Genomic DNA, 15766 nt, shown 5'->3' with positions numbered 1-15766 from the left:
CTGCTCAGTGGCGAGTCTGCTTCTCCCTCTCTTTCTGCCACTCTCCCTGCTTGTGCTCTCTCTCTCACTCACTCTCATTCTCAAATAAATAAAATCTTTAAAAAAAGAAGCAAAACAAATGGGCAAAGGTGAAAAAGAGAGAGAGAAGCAACCCAAGAAACAGACTCTCTCTTTGTATCTCTCTTTTTTTTGGAAACAGATTCTTAACTATAGAGAACAAACTGATGGTTACCAGAGGGGAGGTGGTGGGGGAACAGGTTAAATAAACGATGAGGATTAAGGAGTGCTTTTGTAAGGAACATCAGGTGTTGTATGGAAATGTTGACTCACTCTGTTGCACACCTCAAACTGCTATTACGTTGTATGTTGACTAAATGGAGTCAAAATTAAAACTTAAAAAAAAAGTTTGATGTTACTATAGGCTTTTTAAATGCTCTTTTTAAGATTTTATTTATTTGACAGAGAGAGACACAGAGAGAGAGGGAACACAAGCAGGGGGAGTGGGAGAGGGAGAAGCAAGCTTCCCGCTGAGCAGGGACTCCGATGCAGGGCTCGATCCCAGGACCCTGGGATCATGACCTGAGCCAAAGGCAGACGCTTAACTGACTGAGCCCCCCAGGCGCCCCTTAAATGCTCTTTATCATGATGAGGAGATACTACCTTTCATTTCTAGTTTTCTAAAAGCTTTTTTTTTTAAATCAGAAATGGATGGTGGATTTTGTCAAATGCTTTTTCTGCATTTGTTGAGATGATCATATGGTTTTGCTTGCATTCATGGAGTAAATTCAAGTTTCTCTTGATGTATTCTCTTTTGTATATATTGTTGGATTTGATTTACTAAAATGTTGGTAAAAACTTTGGCATCTCTGTGATGCTTGGGTGGCTCAGTTGGTTGAGCAACTGCCTTCAGCTCAGGTTATGATCTTAGGGTCCTGGGATCGAGTCCCGCATTGGGCTCCTTGCTCAGCGGGGAGCCTGTCTTTCCCTCTCTGACAAATAAATAAATAAAATTAAAAAAAACTTTTGCATCTCTGTGAAGGATACTCATGTATACAGCTGACTCTTTTTAAAAAAAAAAAAACTTTTTATTTAAGAGTACCTGAATGGCTCAATCATTAAGTGTCTGCCTTCGGCTCAGGTCATGATCCCAGGGTCCTGGGATCGAGCCCCACATCGGGCTCCCTACTCAGTGGGAAGCCTGCTTCTCTCTCTCCCACTCCCCCTGCTTGTGTTCCCTCTCTCGCTGTCTCTCTCTCTGTCAAATAAATAAATAAATCTTTAAACAAAAACAAAAACTTTTTATTTATTTTTTTTAAGCAAGCTCTATGCCCAACACGGGGCTTGAACTCACAACCTGGAGATCAAGAGTCACATTCTCCACCGACTGAGCCAGCCAGGTGCCCCTACAATGGGCTCTTGCACAATGCGGGGGTTGAGGAACTGACCCCCTGCACAGTTGAAACTCCGCATATGAATTTTGACTCTCCAAAACCTTAACTTCTAATAGCCTACTGTTTACCTGAAGCCTTACCGATAATATGTACAGTTAACACATATTATGTATTATATATCATATTTTTACAACAAAGTATGCTAGAGAAAAGAAAATGTTATTAGGAAATTCATAAGGAAGAGAAAATACATATACAGTACAGTACTGTACTAATAAGAAAAAATTCACATATAAGTGGACTGGTGCAGTTCTAACCAATGCTGGTCAAGGGTCAGCTGCACTTTTCTTATTTTTTAAAAAGATTTATTTACTTATTTGAGAGAGAGAGGGACAGACAGACAGCACAGTGGGAAGGGGCAGAGGGAGAGAGAATCTTCAGTGGACTCTGCTGAGCGCAGAGCACAACGTGGCACTCGATCCCACGACCCTGAATCACGACCCGGAGATCACAACCCCAACCTGAAACCAAGAGTCAGACGCTCAAACGACTGTGATACCCAGGCACCCTAACTGTAGTTTTCTTTTTTTTTTTTTTGTAGTTTTCTTATAATGACATTCTCTGGTTTAGTATCAGAGTAATGCTAGACTCATAGAATGAGATGGGGAATATTCCCTCCTCTTAAATCTTCTGGAAGAGTTTGTGTAGAATTGATATTATTTCTTCCTTAACTATTTGGTAGAATTTCCCAAAAAAGCCATCTGGGCCTGGAATTTCCTTTGTGGGCAGATGTCTTAATATAAATTCAATTTCTTTAATAGATAACAGGGTTTTTCAAGTTATCTATTTCTTCCTGAGTAAGCCTTGGTATTTTGTGTCTTTCAAGGAATTTGTTGCCAGAATTATTGTGATAAAGATGGTCATAATACTCCCCTATTTATTATTCTTTTTAAAAGTTGTGGTTAAGGGCGCCTGGGTGGCTCAGTTGGTTAAGTGACTGCCTTCGGCTCAGGTCATGATCCTGGAGTCCCGGAATCGAGTCCCGCATCAGACTCCCTGCTTCTCCCTCTGAGCCTCTCCCCTCTCATGTGCTCTCTCTTTCTTTCTCTTTTAAATAAATAAATAAAGTCTTTTAAAAAATTTAAAAAATTGTGGTAAAATATGCATAACATAAAACTTAACCATTTTAACTATTTTTAAGTGTACAATTCAGTAGCACTAAATAAATTCAGTGTTGTGTAACCATCACCACTGTGTATTTGCAGAACTTTTTCATCTTCCCAAACAGAAACTATGCACCCATTAAGCAATAACTCTCCATTTTCCCCCAACCTCCAACCCCCAACCCCTTTTAACCTCTATTCTACTTTCTGTCTCTGGGAATTTGCCTACCCTAGACATCTCATAAAAGTGGAATTACACAATACATACAATCCTTTTGTGTCTGGCTTATTTTACTTAGCATAGTGTCCTCAAGGTTCATCCATGTTATAGCATGTGTCATAATTTTATTTCTTTTTATAGTCAAATAATACTCCACTATATATATCTACCACATTTTGTTTATCCATGCATCTGTTGATGGACACTTGGGTTGTTTCCACCTATTGGATGTTGTGAATAATGCTAAGAATGTTGGTGTATGGGGCGCCTGGGTGGCTCAGTAGGTTAAGCGTCTGCCTTCGGTTCAGGTCATGATCCCAGGGTCCTGGGATTGAGCCCCCTGTCGGGCTCCCTGCTCAATGGGAGCCTGCTTCTTCCTCTCCCCCTGCCCCTCCTCCCACTCATGCTCTCTCACTCGCTCTCACTCTCTCTATCTTAAATAAATAAAAAAATTTTTAAAGATTTTATTTATTTATTTTTGTGAGAGAGAGAGAACGGAGGAGTGGGAGGAGGGGCAGAGGGAGAAGCAGGCGTCCCGCTGAGCAGGGAGCCCGATATGGGCCTCCATCCCAGGACCCTGAGATCATGACCCGAGTGGAAGGCAGACACTCAACAGACTGAGCCATCCAGGCGCCCCAATAAAAATCTTTAAAAAAAAAAGATGTTAGTGTACAAGTATCCCCTATTATCCTTTTAATACCTGTAGAAACTGTAGTGATGTCCACTCTCTTGTTCTTGTTATTGGTCATTTATATCTTGTCTCTCTTTTTTTTCCTGATTAATCTGGCTAGAAGTTTATCTGTTTTACCAATCTTCTCAGTAATACTGGTTTCATTGATTTCCTTTATTGTTTTTCTGTCTGCCACGTCACTGATTTCCACTCTGACCTTTATTATTTTGTTTCTTTTGCTTATTTTTCTCGTTTCTTTTTTTTTAAGATTTTGTTTATTTATTTGAGACTGAGAGAGAGCACAAGCGGGTTGAGGTGGGGAAGAGGCAGAGGGAGAAGCAGACTCCCCGCCGAACAGGGAGCCCGATATCGGGGCTCCATCCCAGGACCCTGGGATCATGACCTGAGCCGAAGGCAGATGCTTAACCGTCTGAGCCACCCAGGTGCCTTAAACCTTCCTTTAATATAGGCATTTTTGTACTATAAATTTGTAAGTATTGCTTTAGTTGCATCCCATACGTTCTGTGATATATTGTTTTCATTTATTTAGTTCATTTTATAATTTCCCTTTATAATTCACTTTATATTTTGCCCTTTGATTTCCTCTTTGACCCATAGATTATCTAAAGATGTATTATTTAGTTTCCAAACAGTTTTTTGTTTCCTCTCTCTTTCTCTTTCTCTCTCGCCTTCTTTTGAATTTACTATTTTTTTATGATACTTTCTTATCTCCTTTGTTAATTTATTAGTTATAACTCTTGGTCTTATTTTAGTAGTTGCTTTAGCATTTATCTTTAACTTATTATTAAGCTTTACTTTACAGTTTACCATCCAATGGTAGTGTACTATTTCATGTATAGTATAAGAAACTTAACATATACTCTTTTTTTGAAGATTTTATTTATTTATTTGGCAGAGAGAGAGAGAGAGAGAGAGCGCCAGAGAGCCCAAGCAGGGGAAACGGCAGAGGGAGCCAGAGAAGCAGGCTCCCCGTGGAGCAGGGAGCCCGATGTAGAGCTCTACCCCAGGACCCTGAGCTCATGACCTGAGCCAAAGGCAGAGCTTAACCGACTGAGCCACCCAGGCGCCCCTATAGTATAAGAAAATTAAAACTGTCTATTTCCATTTCTCCCCTTCCAACATTTGTGCTATTGATGGCCATATATTTTATTTCTACATGTTTATTTCTCCATGTGTTTCTCACAATACGGTGTTCTTCCTCTGCCTCTCTCTCCTGCTTTAAAGTTATGTTGCCTTCTAAAGATATATAAATACTAAAAAAAAGTCTTTATGTTTACCCACGTAATTATCAATTCTGGTGCTCATCATTCCTTTGTGTAGATCTAGGCTTCTATATGGTATCATTTCCTTTCTGTCTGAAGGACTTCCTTTAACATTTCTTGGACTGCAGGTCTTCTGGTGATGAATTCCCTCAGGTTTTTCTTTTTGTCTTCCATATTTGGATAGCTTTTATTTTGAACACTTTATCATCAGAATTATATGTTAACATCTTTTTAGGTTTTGTTTTAATATATTTTTTTAAAGATTTTATTTATTTATTTGACAGAGGGAGACACAGAGAGAGAGGGAACACAAGCGGGGGGGGGTGGGAGAGGGAGAAGCAGGCTCCCCGCCCAGCAGGGAGCCCGATGCGGGGCTCCATCCCAGGACCCTGGGATCATGACCTGAGCCAAAGGCAGACGCTTAACCATCTGAGCCACCCACACGTCCCTCTTTTAATATTTTTTAGTTATTTATTTATTTAAGTAATGTCTATACCCAGCTGGGGCTCGAACTCACAACCCAGAGATTAAGATTCACATGCTCTTCCAACTGAGCCTGCCAGGTGCCCCTTTTTGTTTTAATTTTTAAATGTTATTCTTTTTTTTTCTGTCAACTTTCAATACTTTTATTGAATTGTTGTCCAGTATTTTGTTCTGTATCCCGCCCCCTGCCAAAAAATGTCTGATATCATGGTTTTATATTATCATTCCTTGGGTACCTCTACAGATATATTTACCATTATCATTATGTTCACTGATCCTATTTGCATATCAGGTTTCCATCTGGAATCACTTTTCATGTGCACAAAGGAGACAATTTAAGATTTTCCCTTAGCTCCATAAACTCTGTTTTTGTTTTCCAAAAATATTTATTCTTGCCTGTAGATATGAAACATAGTTTTGGGCACCTGGGTGGCTCAGTCGGTTAAATGTCTGCCTTCAGCTCAGGTCATGATCCCAGAGTCCTGGGTTCTAGTCTCATATCGGGCTCCCTGATCAGTGGGGAGTCTGCTTCTTCCTCTCCCTCTGCCCCTCCTCCCTGCTCAGGCTCACTCTGTCTCTCTCTCTCTCAAATAAATAAAATCTTTTTTTAAAAAATGGGGCACCTAGGTGGCTCAGATGATTTAGCATCTGCCTTCAACTCAGGTCATGATCCCAGGGTCCTGAGATTGAGTCCCACATCAGGCTCCCTGCTCCGCGGGGAGCCTGCTTCTCCCTCTGCCTCTCTCTCTCTCATGAATAAATAAATAATATCTTTTTAAAAAATTAAAAATTTTAAATTTTAAAAAAAGAAACATAGTTTTTGCTGTTTATGGAAATCTAGGTTAAAAATTTCTTTTCCCTCAGCGTGACAAGGATATTACTCCTCTGTATTCTGGTCTCCATTATTGCCATTGAGACGTTATCCATTAGGCTGTCATTCATTTGTAAATAATCTAATAATCTATCTTTTCTTTCTTTTCATGATCCCAGGGTCCTGGGATCGAGTCCCATGTCAAGCTCCCTGCTCTCGGGGAGTCTGCTTCTCCCTCTCCTCCCTACTTGGGTGCACTCTCTCTCTCTCTCAAATAAATAAATAAAATCTTAATGAAAACAGATGTTGTTTTCAGTTCTAGAAGTTCAACTTGGGTTTTTTATATATGTTCCACATTTCTACTTAATATGTCCAATCTTTCTTCTAGCTTCTTGAACATACGGAATACAGTCACAATAACTCTTTTAATGTCCTTGTCTACTAATTCCCTCATCTGTGTCATTTCTGGGTCTGTTTCCATTGAGTTTTCTCTTCATTATGGGTTGTATTTTCCTGTTTCTTTGCATACCTAATAATTTTGTATTGGATGCCAGACATTATGACTCTTAACCTTGTTGGGTACTGGATATTTCTGTATTCCTCTAACTATTCTTTTTTTTTTAAGATTTTGTTTATTTATTTGACACAGAGAGATACAGTGAGAGAGGGAACACAACAAGCGGGGGGAGTGGGAGAGGGAGAAGCAGGCTTCCCGCCGAGCATTGAGCCGGATGCGGGGCTCGATCCCAGGACCCCGGGATCATGACCTGAGCCGAAGGCAGTCGCCCAACCAACTGAGCCACCCAGGCGCCCCTCCTCTAACTATTCTTGAATTTTGTTTGGGGATGTGATTAAGTTACTTGGAAACACTTTGTTACTTTTAGGTACAGTTTTAAGCTTTGTTAGGCAGGATCACCACAGTGTTGAGACTTGGGTTAAGTGTCCCCACTACTAAGGCAAGACCCTTCTCAGTACTCTACCCAATGAGTTTTTCCCTCTCTGGCTTTTGGGAAAAGGTATTATTTCCTGCTCAGTGTGAATTCCAGGTATTGTTCTTTTTAATCTTTTCGTGTATTTTTCTCTGCCCTTGGGTAGTTTCCTCACAAGCCTGTGATTAACACTCAACTGAATACCAGTGGAAATCCCCTGGAGGTCTCTGGAATTGCCTCTCTGTGAATCCCTCTATGCTCTGATACTCTTCCCTGCTAACTTTAACTGCCTTGGCTTCCACTAGACTCTCAAGATTTGTCTCCTCGGACTCCTGGGTGGCTCAGTTGGTTGGGCGACTGCCTTCGGCTCAGGTCATGATCCTGGAGTCCCGGGATCGAGTCCCGCATCGGGCTCCCTGCTGCTCGGCGGGGAGTCTGCTTCTCCCTCTGACCCTCCCCCCCTCATGTGCGCTCTCTCTCTCTCTCTCGTTCTCGCTCTCTCAAATAAATAAATAAATAAAATCTTAAAAAAAAAGATTTGTCTCCTCAACACAGACAGACTTCTAAGTTGTTGTTGTTGTTGTTTTAAGAAATGTTTTCTTATTAAGTAAACTCTACCCCCATTGTGGGGCTCAAACTCACCACCCTGAGATCAAGAGTTGCATGCATGCTCTACAAACTGAACCAGCTAGGTGCCCCTAGGCTTATAGGTTTTGCCCGAGTTGGCCCTCTCTGTCTTAGGCAGTAAGCTGGGCAATCATAAGGCTCACCTTGTTTATTTCCCATCTCTCGGGGATCACTTTCCTTCATTGCCTGATGTCCAATATCTTGAGATTTGTTGTTACATATATTTTGTCTAGATTTTTATTTGTTTCAGGCAGGAAGGTAAATTTTGTCCCTGTTACTATATCTTGGTTGGAAGTGGAAATCTCTTTATTTTTTTGTTAATCTTGTAATTCTACCTACTACTAAAGCAGGGGTATTAAAATCTCCGATCATGATTGTAGATTTGTGTATTTCTCTCTTTATGTTTGTGTTGTATCATGTATTTTGAAATTCTGTTATTAGGTGTCTTACATATTTATGATGTTATGTCTTCCTGATGAATTCCCCTTTTATCATTATGAAATGTGTCTATCTCTGGCAATACTCATAGTCTTAAAGTGTATTTTATTAATTTATTGATGCAACCATTCCAGCTTTCTTTTTTTTTAAAGATTTTATTTATTTATTCCTGAGAGACAGAGGGAGAGAGAGAGGGAGAGAGAGAGAGAGAAGCAGAGGGAGAAGCAGGCTCCCAAGGAGCAGGGAGCCCGATGCAGGACTCGATCCCAGGATCCTGGGATCATGACCTGAGCCGAAGGCAGACGCTTACCCATCTGAGCCACCCAGGTGCCCCCATTCCAGCTTTCTTAAGTTAAATGTTTGCATGATATATGTTTTTCTATGCATTAAATTTCTTTTTTTCTATTTTTTAAATAAATCATTCTGTTTTTAAAGATTTTATTTATTTGAAAGAGAGAGAGACAGAGCACAAGCCGGGGAGGGGCAGAGGGAGAGGGAGAAGCAGACTCCCCACTGAGTAGGAAGCCCAGCTTGGGGCTTGATCCCCAGACCCCGAGATCATGACCTGAGCCAAAGCAGCTACTTAACGACAGAGCCACCCAGGCACACCCTATGCATTAAATTTCAAACTATCTGTGTCTTCTTATCTAATGTGTTTCTCCCGAAGACAGCAAATAGTTGGGTGTAGTCCCATGCCAAGCCATATTGGAGCCTGAAACAAGGAAAACTGTGTGCCCCTATATATTTTTAATTAATTTAATTTAATTTGCTCTAGAACATTAAATTTGTGGGGAAAAACTGACAAATGGAGAAGTAGATGTATTAAAATACACTCCATTTAAATAAATAAATAAATAAATAAATAAATACACCCTATTTTAAGTTTGAATATTTTATTTATACCAAACATAGAATTTATTATACTTTTGCATTCCTTGCTTTAATAGAAGCAAGCTCACCAATAATTGTTTCAAAATACTGTTTCTTGCTTATCTTATTTTCAGTTGAGAGAATTGCCATGTTTGACACTTTCTCCTGACCAAGTAAAAATCTTTTTTTAAAAAAGATTTTATTTATTTATTTGACAGAGAGAAAGAGCACAATCAGGGGGAGCAAAAGAGGGAGAAGCAGGCTCCCCAGTAAGCAGGGAGACTGATGTGGGGCTCGATCCCAGGACCCCAGGATCATGACCCCAGCTGAAGGCAGACGCTTAATGACTGAGCCACCCAGGCACCCCTGACCAACTAACAAACAATCTAAAATAATTTTTAATCAACTTCAACTTACAGAAACTTCTTTTGCAGGACACCACTGTGACTCGTACTGTTAAAATATTCTCAAGGCGGGGCGCCTGGGTGGCTCAGTTGGTTAAGCGACTGCCTTCGGCTCAGGTCATGATCCTGGAGTCCCTGGATAAAGTCCCGCATCGGGCTCCCTGCTCGGCAGGGAGTCTGCTTCTCCCTCTGACCCTCCCCCCCTCATGTGCTCTCTCTCTCTCTCTCTCTCTCAAATAAATAAATAAAATCTTTAAAAAAAAATTCTCAAGGCCATGTATGAACTCACAAAAGACCCTGGATAGACAAAGCAATCTTGAGAAAGAAGAACAAAGCTGGAGGTATCACAATCCCAGATTTTAAGATATACTACAAAGCTGTAGTAATCAAAACAGTATTATACTGACACAAAAATAGACACAAAGATCAATAGAACAGAATAGAGATTTCCTGGAATAAACCCACACTTATATAGTCAATCTATGACAAAAGTGGCAAGAACGAACAATGGGGAAAAGACAGTCTCTTCAAGAAATGGTATTGGGGTGCCTGGCTGGCTCAGTCACTACAGCGTGCGATTCTTGATCTTAGGGTTGTGAGTTTGAGCCCCATGTTCTGTGTAGAGATTACTTAAAAATAAATCTTAAAAAAAAAAAGAGGGGCGCCTGGGTGGCTCAGTCGTTAAGCGTCTGCCTTCGGCTCAGGTCATGATCCCAGGGTCCTGGGATCGAGCCCCGCATCGGGCTCCCCGCTCGGCGGGAAGCCTGCTTCTCCCTCTCCCACTCCCCCTGCTTGTGTTCCCTCTCTCGCTGTGTCTCTCTCTGTCAAAAAATAAATTAAAAACTCTTAAAAAAAAAAAAAAGAAATGCTGGGGGCGCCTGGGCAGCTCAGTTGGTTAAGTGTCTGCCTTCAGCTCAGGTCATGGTCCCAGGGTCGTGGGATTGAGTCCCACATTGGGCTCCCTGCTCGGTGGGGAGTCTGCTTCTCCTTCTCCCTCTGCCTCTTCCCTTCTCTCTGTCTCTCGCTCACTGTCTCTCTCTCAAATAAAATAAAATCTTAAAAAAAAGAAATGGTGTTGGGAAAACTGGACAGCTACATGCGAAAGAATGAAACTGGACCACTTTCTTACACCATACACAAAAATAAACTCAAAATGCATGATAGACCTAAACGTGAGACCTGAAACCATGAAAATTCTAGAAGAAAACATAAGCAGTGATTCCGTTGACATCAGCCATAGAAACATTTTTCTAGGTATGTGTCCTTTGGCAAAGGAAACAGAAGCAAAATTAAACTATTGGGACCACACCAAAATAAAAAGCTTTTGAACAGCGAAGGAAACCATTAACAAAACAAAAAGGCAACCTACTGAATGGGAGAAGATGTTTGTAAATGATATACACAATAAGGGGTTAATATTCAAAATATATAAATAATTTATGCAACCTAACACCCAAAAAACAAATAATCCAATTAAAAACGAGCAGAAGACCTAAATAGACATTTTTCCAAAGAAAATACACAGATGGCCAACAGAAACATGAAAAGATGCTCAGCATCACTAATCATCAGGGAAATGCAAATCAAAACCACAATGAGCTATCACCTCACACCAGAAAGAATGGCTATTATCAAAAAGACAAGAAATAAGAAGTGTTGACAAGAATGTGGAGAAAAAGGAACCCTTGTGCACTGTTGGTGGGAATGCAAAGTGGTGCAGCCACTGTGGAAAACAGTATGGAAGTTCCTCAAAAAGTTAAAAATAGAATTACCATATGATTCAGTAATTCCACTGGGGCGCCTGGGTGGCTCAGTCAGTAAAGTGTCTGCCTTCGGCTCAGGTCACAATCCCAGGGTCCTGGGACCAAGACCCACACTGGGCTGCCTGCTCAGTAGGCAGTCAGCTTCTCCCTCTCCCTCTGCTGCTCCCCCTGCTTGTGTTCTCTCTCTCTCTCTGTCAAATAAATAAATAAAATCTTTAAAAACAAATTCCACTACTGTATATTTACCCAAAGAAAATGAAAATACTAATTAAAAAAGATATATGCACTCCATGCTTATTTTTTTTAAAGATTTTATTTATTTATTTATTTGACAGAGAGAGACACAGTGAGAGAGGGAACACAAGCAGGGGGAGTGGGAGAGGGAGAAGCAGGCTTCCCACTGAGCAGGGAGCCCGATGCAGGGCTCAATCCCAGGACCCTGGGACCATGACCTGAGCCAAAGGCAGATGCCCAATGACTAAGCCACCCAGGGGTCCCACCCCTATGCTTATTGTAGTATTATTTACAACAGCCAAGGTACGGAAGGAACCCAAGTGTTCACCGACAGATGAATGGATAAAGAAGATGTGATATATGGGGCACCTGGCTGGCTCAATTGGTGTAGCATGTGACTCTTGATCTCAGGGTTGTGAGTTCAAGCCCCAGGTTGGGCATAGTTTCCTTAATAAAAATTTTTTTTAAATGACAATAAAAAATTGGGACACCTGGGTGGCTCAGTTGGTTAAGCGTCTGCCTTCGGCTCAGGTCATGATCCCAGGGTCCTGGGATCGAGTCCCACATCGGGCTCCGTGTTCAGTGGGGAGCCTGCTTCTTCCTCTGCCTGCTGCTCCCCCTGTTTGTGCACTTTCTCTCTGACAAATAAATAAGATCTTTTTTAAAAAAGAACTAATATAACACTGTATGTTAATTATACTTCAATTAAAAAAGATAAAAGACCATTAGATGTAAAAAAATTCTCAAGGCTATTTCCAAATTTGGATAAGATTGCACTAAGCAGGGGTGCCTGAGTGGCTCAGTCAGTTAAGAGTCTGCCTTCGGCTCAGGGTCCTGGGATCAAGCCCCGTGTCCGGCTCATACTGAGCATGGAGTTTGCTTGTCCCTCTCCCTCTACCCTTCCCCCTGCTCATTCTCTCTCTCTCTCTCTCTCTCAAATAAATAAAATCTTTAAAAAAGTAAAAATAAAAGATTGCACTAAGCAAAATTGGTAAATCAGTTTTAGAAGATCTAAACATAAGGCTGAATTTATATTACAAATTATTGATATTCCATGCTGCTTCAAACTATTTTGGATAAATTTCTGCAGGACTTAGATCAAAATACTATGAACTAAGTCAATGGCTGCCTTTTGTAAATCAGATGCGTTTGTAGAAAATAACTTATCTCTGGATAAAATCCAAAATCTGAAACCACTAATTTTTCTTATCACCATTTGAAATGTGAAATTAGAGTATCTATGATCTTGTTAATTTCTGTTGGATATGCACTTTTCCTATTATAAGTGATATTCTCAAACAGTGATTCATACATTTGCAATTTCTTTTTTTTTTTTTTTACATTTTCAAATTCTGTACTATCCTTTTTAGTTTATTTTAAAATTTGTTGGGCGCCTGGGTGGCTCAGTTGGTTAAGCGACTGCCTTCGGCTCAGGTCATGATCCCGGAGTCCCGGGATTGAGTCCCACATCGGGCTCCCTGCTCAGTAAGGGAGCCTGCTTCTCCCTCTGACCCTCCCCCCTCTCATGTACTCTCTCTCATTCTCTCTCTCTCAAATAAATAAATAAATCTTTAAAAAAAAATAAAATAAAATTTGTTAATTATAGGGTTCCTGGCTGGCTCGGTTGATGGAGTGTAGGACTCTGGATCTTGGGGTTGTGAGTTCAAGCCCCACACTGGGTATAGAGATTACTTAAAAAAATAAAAGAAATGTGGTAAGTATATTCATATCTTGTGCTACCATTGTACATTCAGCAAAATTTCTTTATTTTTTTAAGATTTTATTTATTTATTTGACAAAGAAAGACACAGTGAGAGAGGGAACACAAGCAGGGGCAGTGGGAGAGGGAGAAGCAGGCTTCCCGCTGAGCAGGGAACCCGATGCGGGGCTTGATCCCAGGACCCTGACCTGAGCCTAAGGCAGATGCTTAATGGACTGAGCCACCCAGGTGCCCCAGTCATGTTTTTTTTTTCTTAATTAAAGAGCTTTACTAACTTTTCCCAACTGACTCAAAATAATCACCCCACACAGATAAGTCCCATACAAATTTGTAATTGATTTTCGCCAAGATGCTTTTGTTTTCAGAATAATGTATTTTGTCATTTCATAGTATATATCTTAATATATGATAAATGTTTTCTATTTGTGAGCAAAATGCCTTGATTATATTTGATCTTGGTGCCCATTAAATATCTGTACCTGTTTTTAATGTTGTTTTTAGGGCAGACATAAGAATATCCCATCTGCTAGTTGGATTCACAAATAATTTCACAATATATACATACAGGACATAATCATGTTGTATACCTTAAACATACACCCAGCCACCAGGCATCCCAATTTTGATTCATTTCTTTTTTTTATATAAAAGATTTTATTTATTTATTTGACAGAGAGAGAAGCAATGAGACAGGGAACACAAGCAGGGGGAGTGGGAGAGGGAGAAGCAGGCTCCCCACTGAGCAGGGAGCCCGATGCGGGACTGGATCCCAGGACCCTGGGATCATGACCTGAGCCTAAGGCAGATGCTTAATGACTGAGCCACCCAGGCACCCCTTTGATTCATTTCTTAACACATTTTTCTTTTTTCCTGAACATCGTACCACTTGGCTTTTTAAATGCCATATTTGTCTAGAATATTTCTATTGTAAATTTAAAATATATTTATTTCTACTAATATAATATTTTGAGTAAATATACATAATATATGCTTAATATATATTAAGATCCTATAAATTGTAATGTTTAATAAAACAGGTGTGCATAAAAATTTATATCAAAAATACAAAAATCAATCATTACAAATAGCAGAAAACTATGTACCCGATTTCCAGACAAAGTTAGTGAAAAACAAGTATTGAAAAATAATTTTTTGGGATGCCTGGGTGGCTCAGTCAGTTAAGCGTCTGCCTTCAGCTCAGGTGATGATCCCAGGGCCCGGGGATCAAGCCCCACATCTGGCTTCCTGCTCAGCGGAGAGTCTGCTTCTCCCTCTGCCCCTCCCCGTGCTCGTGCTCTCTCTCTCAAATAAATAAATAAAATATTAAAAAACAAAGAAAAATAATTTTTTATAAAAGAATTTAATAATAGCAAACTATCACTATTTTAAGTGAATAAAGTACAAATGTTTCCTGGTCAATTTTTTTTTCCTGGTAAAAAATAGTTTGTTCAGAAAATGTTTGATATTTGATCAAATTTAATTTGTGAAAAGTCAAATAAAGCAATAAATCAAATTTGTATTACTTACCCAAGTGCTCTCATTATTTAAAACATCACACAAACATGTGTTTGTAATAAAATAAAACGTTCCCTTTTACCTTGAAATACTATAGATGGCAGCTATAAACAATGGAAAAAACTTGTCAACTTCCCTCAGGATGAACTATGACCTTCAAAAGAAATTGCAAGTGAGAGTTTTTTTTTAATCAAAGTATAGTTGACATACAATGTTATATTTGTTTTCTTTTCTTTTTTTTAAAGATTTTTATTTATTTATTTAACAGAGAGAGAGAGAGAGAGACAGCGAGAGAGGGAACACAAGCAGGGGGAGTGGGAGAGGGAGAAGCAGGCTTCCCGCGGAGCAGGGAGCCCGATGCGGGGCTCGATCCCAGGACCCTGGGACCATGACCTGAGCCGAAGGCAGACGCTTAACGACTGAGCCACCCAGGCGCCCCTATATTTGTTCTCTGTATAATATAGTGATTCAACAATCCTATACACTATGCAAGGCTCACCATGATAAGCATAGTCACCCTCTGTCATCATATGTTACTATAATATTATTGTTTATATTTCCTATGCTATACTTTTCATCTCTGTGATTTATTTTATAACTGTAAGTTTCTACTTCTTAGTCCCCTTCACCTATGTTGTCTGTTCCCTGCAACCTGTCCCCACTGGCAACCACCAGTTCATGAGCGATTTTTTTTGTATGTCATTAAGCTTACCCACCCCCCATAAGTTGCATGATTCCTGGGGTAGTACAAGTGCAGCGTGGAATTCTGTCTTGATGTCATGGATTGCTTTGCATTAATTAATTAATTAATTTTCACTTTATTGTCAGAATTGAAGTGAAATGTTAGTTATCTGTATGTTAACCATACTGGAATTAAAATAAAAAACCAAGATGTTATTTATCTTGGTTACTGACTTTTTCTAGTAGTTTCCTTTTTTTTTTAAGTAGGCTCCCTGCCCAGCATGGATGGGCCTGAACTCATGACCCTGAGATCAAGACCTGAGCTGAGATTGAGTCAGACACTCAAATGACTGAGCCACCAGGTGCCCCTACTGACTTTTTTGACAGCCCTTTAAATTTTGCACCCAGCTCTGTTTGGGTATTATTTTTTTATTTTTCTGGTCTTAAAATCCTTGCCTTTAAAGAGGGTTTTTAGTCCATTTACACTTTTTGGAGTTACTGATATGGTCAGATTAAGCTCTATCATATTGTTATATGCTTTCTATTTGTTCTTTCTGGGTTTTG

This window comes from Callorhinus ursinus, unplaced genomic scaffold, assembly GCF_003265705.2.
Source record: "Callorhinus ursinus isolate GAN/ISIS: 27379988/994484 unplaced genomic scaffold, GSC_fseal_2.0 scaffold16, whole genome shotgun sequence".
NCBI classification, from domain to species: domain Eukaryota; kingdom Metazoa; phylum Chordata; class Mammalia; order Carnivora; family Otariidae; genus Callorhinus; species Callorhinus ursinus.
This window is presented reverse-complemented; position numbering follows the sequence as displayed.